The sequence below is a fragment of the Puma concolor genome, chromosome D4 (assembly GCF_028749965.1).
Source record: "Puma concolor isolate L17-30 chromosome D4, mPumCon1.1.hap2, whole genome shotgun sequence".
NCBI classification, from domain to species: Eukaryota; Metazoa; Chordata; class Mammalia; order Carnivora; family Felidae; genus Puma; species Puma concolor.
Window position 1 is genome coordinate 94,882,059 of NC_141679.1, and position 7,801 is coordinate 94,889,859.

Genomic DNA, 7,801 nt, shown 5'->3' on the forward strand with positions numbered 1-7,801 from the left:
ACAGGTGACTCAACTTCCCTTTGTGGCCTTGGACAGGGGGTGGCTCTGCTGATCTGGCCCCTCACGCATGCCCAGGACTGGATGCCAAGGGAGAGGTGGCCCCCCTGGTGTCTGGGCACTGGTTATGTGCCGCAGCCCCTGGCACTGAGGGGCCAGTGGAGGGAATAGCCTGAGGGGCTGGGGTCACGGTCCCAGCTCCCAGCAGGGGCCTGGCGCCCCCATTCTTTTCTCCTGTCAACAGCTGGAAGCCTGGAGTCTATTATCCTTCCAGAAGCTCTAGGAATTCTGAAGTGTCCTGACCATTCCTGTCATGAGTGCTGGGGAGCCATGTCTGTCTCTGCCGCGTCTGGTGCTGTTTTTCAAGGACACTCGCTTCCCTACTCTTTGCATGGAGGCCTTCCTCATTTACAGCCTGTGTGACTCTCCCACTGGGGCCACAAACTCCCATGTGGCGTCTTTTCTCACCACCTCCAGGTCGACTAGTCGTGTGGACCCCTCTCAGAGCAGCTGGCCCTCACGTCTCCAATTCATGTGTGTGTGTGTGTGTGTGTGTGTGTGTGTGTGTGTGTAGGTTTCCATCCCATCCAACCTCCCAGGTCCCCTGAGCCTCCTTCCCTGTTCTTGCTTGCTTTCTGTTGTGACATTGGTGACCTCTCCACCTCAAGTTTCCTGGCAAGGTCCAGCCAAGTCCTAAAGGTCATGGTGAAGGCTCTAATCTGGCCTCTCAGGAGAAAGTTCCCAAATACAGCATCTTCCGTGTCAGGGGACGTTGTAACCCCTCATCAGAGGCTCCAGCATCCACTCCCACAGCCTGGCCCCAGCTCCCCAAATGTCAGCCGGAAGGATCCTGAGGTTCCTCGGGTGGGATCCTTTTCCCCCGGGTGCAAAGCTGGCTGGCCAGGTTCTGCTGGACTCTGCCCAGCAAAGGCCTCATGGTGGGGAGGGGAGATTGCTCAGGTATGATCTCGGGAGGAAGCTAAGTGTCTGCATTGTCTTCCTTGGGGCGGGTGGGGACCGTGTCTGCAGGCTCAGAAGGGTTAGGAGAGTCTGTGTCAAAGCTTTGGGGGCATTTCCACCCCAAGTGTGCAGCCCCAGGCTCCCAGCTAGGCTTCTGACCCTGGCTCATTGGGCCTGCCTTGGCTGCAGCCGTCCTTGAGATCCAGCTGTCCTGAGTGTGAAGGCTTGGGTTCTTTCCAGCACCCTTGAAGGGGATGAGAACTTCTCTACTAGTGACCGGAGGCCCCACCTGGCATTCAGTGGCTGTCCCCCAGCACCCAGGTGTTCATTGTCTTCCTGTCAAACAGGAAAGGGCTTAGCGCCAAGCCATCTGGATGACCCATCCCTACACAATCATTGGCGGCTGGACAGACGCCTCAGACCAGGGGCTGTCAGCTCCACTGCCCATCAGCGCAAGAGTCGCTGCCAGCGGGATGGGCCTGACTCAGACTGCCAGGCCCATCTTACTGCCCACCTTCTCAGACCAGTCCGGGAACAGCTGTGCCAGCTGGAGTTCTCTGGAAGCAGACGCTGAGGTAGAGTTTGGGATACAGGACAGCTGTCGGGGTTCAACACTGGATAGGGCAGGGGAGGGGGAGGTCAGCTGGCAGTGACAACCTGCCAGGCCTCAGTCAGCCTTTTGGACCTTCATCCGGCTCATCACCGGTGTCCGGGAGGGTGTGGCTTTGTGTGACGTGACTCTCTTCAGGCAAGGCGGACCCCAAAGGGGCTGACGGCTAAGGCTGCCTGTTGACCACACTCCCCGAGGCTGGGCAGCAAGCCTTTCCTGGCAGTGAATCTCCGTTTCCACCACGTCCCTTCACCCTGCATTTAGGGACTGCCCAGCCTAAGGCCTCTCCACCTGCTGCCAAGATCTGCAGCCTTTAGAGTTGGGGGAGGGATTGGTGGGTAAACAACAAAAAGCTGCACAGCAGCCTCCTGGAAAAGCCTCGGCCACCTTTTCTGAACCAGGAGCATTCAACCATGGCTGATTCAGGGCTGAAGGAAACCAGCTGCTGGAAGAGAGAGATCCACATTAGCAAGGAGAACAGTGCCCCTGAAAGCAGAATCCAGGATCAATGGGGTTTAAACACCGTGACAGATTCTAGGAAGCATCGCATCTATTAAATAAGAATCGTTTGCGGTAAAAGAAAACGAACAAGAGAAATTAAAAACATAGGGGCGCCTGGGTGGCTTTGTCTGTTGAGCGTCCGACTTTGGCTCAGGTCATGATCTCACAGTTTATGGGTTTGGGCCCCGTGTCGGGCTCTGTGCTAACAGCTCAGAGCCAGGAACCTGCTTCAGATTCTGTGTCTCCCTCTCTCTTTGCCCCTCCGCTGCTCGTGCTCTCTGTCTCTCAAAAATAAGTAAACAGCAAGAAAATTTTTTAAAAATATTGCTGCTGAAAAAATCCTCCATAACTATTCTGGAAGACAACATAGTGGAAATCTGCTAGAATATGAAATAAAACCCTAAAAGGGGTGTGGTGGTAGCAAAAAGATACCATGAAAGAAAAGATTAGAGGTCGGCCCCAGTGCCGCTCAGATCTTTTTGTGCAGACAAACCACATGCAGATCTCTTTTTAAAAGTAGGCTTCAGGCTCAGCACGGAGCCTGTAACCAACTAAGCCACCCAGGTGCCCCCTGCAGGTCTTAAAATGCATATTGGGGCTCTGGGGCTCTGGGGTAAAGCCTGAGGTTCTGAATTTCCTAAGTCTTACCAGGGGATGCTGCTGCTACAGCTGGTCCAACAGACTATACTTAGAATCCCTCTGGGTTAATTAGGCAAGGAGAACAAGAGGGAAATAGAACGGAGAAAATTGTCGGAGCCTAACAAGAAATTTGGTAGCTGAAAACCTTCCCGTTTCAAGACAGGATGGATGAACAAAACCCAGTGCTAGACACACCCTTGTGAAGTTTTAGACTTCCAAGGATCAGTGAAGGTCTCAGAATAATTCAAAGAGAAAAAGCAGGCCGGCCATAGCCATCATTACTCTGATCCCAGAAAGGAAAGGCACACCTTCAAAATTCTGAGGGGGGTGGTGAACTTTTTGTCTCTAGTAACATTGTTTTGTCTTAAAGTCGATTTCATCTGATATGAGTATAAACACTCCAGTTCACTTATGGTTGTTTTCATAGTATATCATTGTCCAGTAAAACAATTAAACATGTATGCGCCTAACAACAGAGCTCTAAAAATACATGAAGTAAAAACTTACAGAAGTGAAGAGAAAAATAAATAATTCAAAAATAGTATTTAATATTCCACTCTCAATAATGGGCAGAACAATGTACCAGCAGAATACCGGCAAGAGTTAGGAAGACTTGAACGATGCTAGCAACCACTTTGACCTAACTGGCATCTATACAACACTCTACCCAACAGCAGCAGGTTATATGTTCTTCTCAAATGTATATGGAACATTTTCCAGCACAGAACATGTGCTAGTCCATGAAATAAATCTAGGTAAGTTTTAAATGTCTGAAGTTGAGGGGTTCCTGGGTGGCTCAGTCAGTTAAGCATCCGACTTCGTCTCAGGTCATGATCTCACAGTTCGTGGGTTCGAGCCCTGCATTGGGCTCTACACTCACAGTGCAGAGCCTGCTTGGGATTCTCTCTCTCTCTCTCTCTCTCTCTGCCCGTCTCCCACTCACTCGCGTGCTCCCTCTCAAAATAAATAAATACACTTTAAACGAAAAAGCTGAGGGGAAAAGGAGCAAACTAAATCCAAAGCAAGGAGAAGAGTAAAAGTTGAAGATGTCAGTGAAACAAATCAGAAAAATAACAGAATCAGTGAAACAGAAAGTTGTTTCTTTGGGAAGGTCGACAAAATCGACAAACATTTAGACCAATGAAGAAAAAATAATATCAGGAAAACAAGAGAGCCTGGCTGACTGGAGTGGGTGACTCCTGATCTTGGGGTCATGAGTTTGAGCCCTGCATTGGGTGTGGAGATTACATAAAAAATAAATTTTGGGGGGCGCCTGGGTGGCACAGTCAGTTAAGCATCCGACTTCAGCCAGGTCACGATCTCGCGGTCTGTGAGTTCGAGCCCCGCGTTGGGCTCTGGGCTGATGGCTCAGAGCCTGGAGCCTGTTTCCGATTCTGTGTCTCCCTCTCTCTCTGCCCCTCGCCCGTTCATGCTCTGTCTCTCTCTGTCCCAAAAATAAATAAACGTTGAAAAAAAATTTATAAAAAAAAATAAATAAAAAATAAATTTTTTACAAAAGGGAAAAAAAGGAATAGAGGAGGGGACATTACTGCTGACCTTACAGAAATCGAAAGGGTTAAAGGGCATACCGTGAACAACTTTATGTCAATAAATCAGTTTAGATGAAATGGATATATTCCTAAAAACATATAAATTCCCCAAACTGATGCAGGAAGAAAAAGAAAATATGAATATGCCTACAAGGAAATTGGAACCGTGATTTTAAAACCTTCCTCCCTTCTCCCTCCCCAACAAAAGGCCAGGCTTTTGCTGGTGAATTCTACCAAAAACTTGAAGAAGAATTAACACCGATCTTTCATGAACTCTTCCAGAAAATAGAAAAGGAGGAAACACGGTCCAACTGATTCCACAAGGCCAGTGTTAACCTGATATCAGAACCAGAACCAGACGGAGACATCATAAGGCACTACAGACAAATATCCACTAGTAACATAAATGCAAAAATTCTCTACAAAACATTAGCAAACAATGTGTCAACACATAAAAAGTATAACATAACCAAGGAGGATTTATGTCCAGGATGTAAGGCTGATTTGACGTTCCCAAATTAGTGTTCTATACCATATTAATAAAATAAGTCACAAAAAGTACATGCAGAAAAAGCATTTGACAAAATCCAACATCCATTCCTGATAAATACTCTCAACAGCCTGGGGCTAGGAGAGCACTTCCTCAACCCAGTAAGGGTACCTGCCAAATCCTGCAGCTGACATTGTCCTTATTGGTGAAAGACTGAATGCTTCCCCTGTGAGATCAGGAACAAGGCAGACACTTGTGTTTGTCATGGATGGAGGTTCTACCCAGCTCACTTGGGCAAGAAAAGAAACAAGAGACACCCGGACTGGAGAGGAAGAAGGAAACCATCTACTGAGAGACAACATGACCCTGTTTGGAAATGCTAAGGGCTCAACAAACAAAAAAACCTACTAGGATGAATGAGTCTGGACAGCCCCATACTCAAAAGTCAATTTTATTTCTACATATCAGCACTGAATAGACCAGAAATAAAATGAAGAACACAATTCCATTCATAATTACATCAGAGAGAATAAAGTACTTAGGAAGAAATTTAACAAAATAACAGCATGGGAGTGCAAGCTGGACACAGTCCGGAGGTTCCTCAAAAAACTAAAAATAGAACTACCCTACGATCCAGCAATTGCACTACTAGGCATTTACCCATGGGATACAGGAGTGCTGTTTCGAAGGGACACATGCACCCCCATGTTTATGGCAGCCCTATCGACAACAGCCAAAGTATGGAAAGAGACCACATGTCCATCAATGGATGAATGGATAAAGATGTGGCATATATATACAATGGAGTATCACTCGGCAACCAAAACGAATGAAATCTTGCCATTTGCAACTATGTGAATGGAACTGGAGGGTATTATGTTAACTGAAATTAGTCAGTTAGAGAAAGACAAAAATCATATGACTTCACGCATATGAGGACTTTCAGAGACAAAACAGATGAACGTAAGGGAAGGGAAACAAAAATAATGTAAAAACAGGGAGGGGGACCAAACAGAAGAGACTCATAAATATGGAGAACAAATAGAGGGTTGCTGGAGGGGTTGGGGGAGGGGGGATGGGCTAAATGGACAAGGGGCATTAAGGAATCTACTCCTGAAACCATTGCTGCACCACATGCTAACTAATTTGGATGTAAATTAAAAAAATAAAAAAATTAAATAAAAAAAAATAACAGCAACGCCCGTCCATTAAAACCTACGAAGCGTTGCCGAAAGTAAAGATGATCTAAATAAATGGACCAAAGATGGGGCGCTTGGGTGGCTCAGTCGGTTGAGCATCCGACTTCAGCTCAGGTCATGATCTCACAGTCCGTGAGTTCGAGCCCCGCGTTGGGCTCTGTGCTGACAGCTCAGAGCCTGGAGCCTGCTTTGGATTCTGTGTCTCCCTCTCTCTCTGACCCTCCCCCATTCATGCTCTGTCTCTCTCTGTCTCAAAAATAAATAAACATTAAAAACATTTTAAAAAAATAAAAATAAATGGACCAAAGAGACTCAGTGCTGGGAAGCTAGCAGTCTTGCACAAACTGGTCTATAAAGTCAGCGCGATCTCCATCAGATTGGTTTCTTAGCGGAAACCAGAGTGTGGGAACAGGGGTGGGAGCGATCTCGTGGTGGAGGCAGGTAGCAGAACCATGTGGATAAAGCGAGTGGAAATCAGCACGAGAGCAAGCCAGACGGCATCACTGGTGTCTACGGCTGTCCTCTGTGGGAGTCCTGGGGCGTCCCCAGATCAGGGGGCAGAGAGCCCGACGCCAGTCCGTGTCGACAAGCGGCCAGGCCTCCTGACGGCCCGCCGCATTTCCCCAGTCCTAATTCGGAGGCAGGCCCTCACGGCAGGTGGACATCAGACGAAGGCCTGTCCTCTGCCCCCTGGGCGGGCCGTGGGCAAGGTGTCTGCCTAGCTTCTGCACACCCCTCCCTGCCCGCCAGCCTCCTCCTCTCAAACTGCTTTCCTCTTGGCAGAATGTGTCCACCAGCGGCTCTTGGGCCCCAATTCTCAGGGAGTCACCTCCAGGGAGGATGTAGAGATGGGCTCTTGTGCCAGTTTCTGATCTGGCCAAAATCCTACGGAAGAACCCTGAGCGGTCCGCTTCGGTCTTGGGCCAAACCCTCGGCCCATCGACTGAGGCTCGAAGGAGGGCTGTGCGGTGACTGACAGCCGCTCGCAGGGAGGTGCCCGGAGTGGGGGAGGGGAGGAGCAGCTCCCTCCATAGGGCCTGCTGTGCCTCAAGCATCTCCCCTGGGGGAGGCCTGGGACAGACCCAGGCCTCCCTCTCCGCCCAGGCCAGTGGAAACACCCAGGCCCCTGAGTCCTCCCCACAGAATTTGATGAGGAGGGTTCAGAGGCGCCAAAGTCCAGGAGGGTTCTTCCGTCACAGTGGGAGCAACGCGAGGCCCAGGCCTTCTATGGCTGCACCACCAACCCCCTTGGAAAGAAAGGGGAGGGCAGATCTCAGGAGGGACTCACTCATGGGAGGCGACCGAGGTCTGGTGGGCAGGCATAGCCTCCACCCCATCCCTGGATGTTTGGAATCTGTGCAAGAGGCTTGAGACAAAAGCTTCAGCGTTGGCAGCCCAGGGGAGGTGGCGATCTGCCGGTAAACTCACGCTCTAAAGGGAAAACATCAGCGCCGATTTGCAGGGTCTGACAATTTCCCTGACATAACTGTTTCCACCACAGCCAACTTGAAGCTCCCAGCTGCGTGAAAACTAGCTGGCAGATTTCTGCGTATTTAGAAACCGCCCCTCCAGGGCTGATGGGAGTGGCCCCAGCACCCGACTGGCAGATGGGGGTAGACGGGAGGGGCCGGGCTTTCTGGCTGCAGCCCCCTGCTGAATTCTTTCCTCCCTCAAGCATCCTGGAGCTGCCTGGGCCACACCGGAGCTGGCTGCCAGCCCCCCATGCAACCACACAGCCTCCAAGCTCTGATCTGCCACAGGCCACAGAAGTTTGGAGACTTACCACAGACCCTGTGGAAGTGGGGCTAGCTCTGGGCCCCCAAGCATCCTCAGTATATCTTTCTGTGAGCCTGCT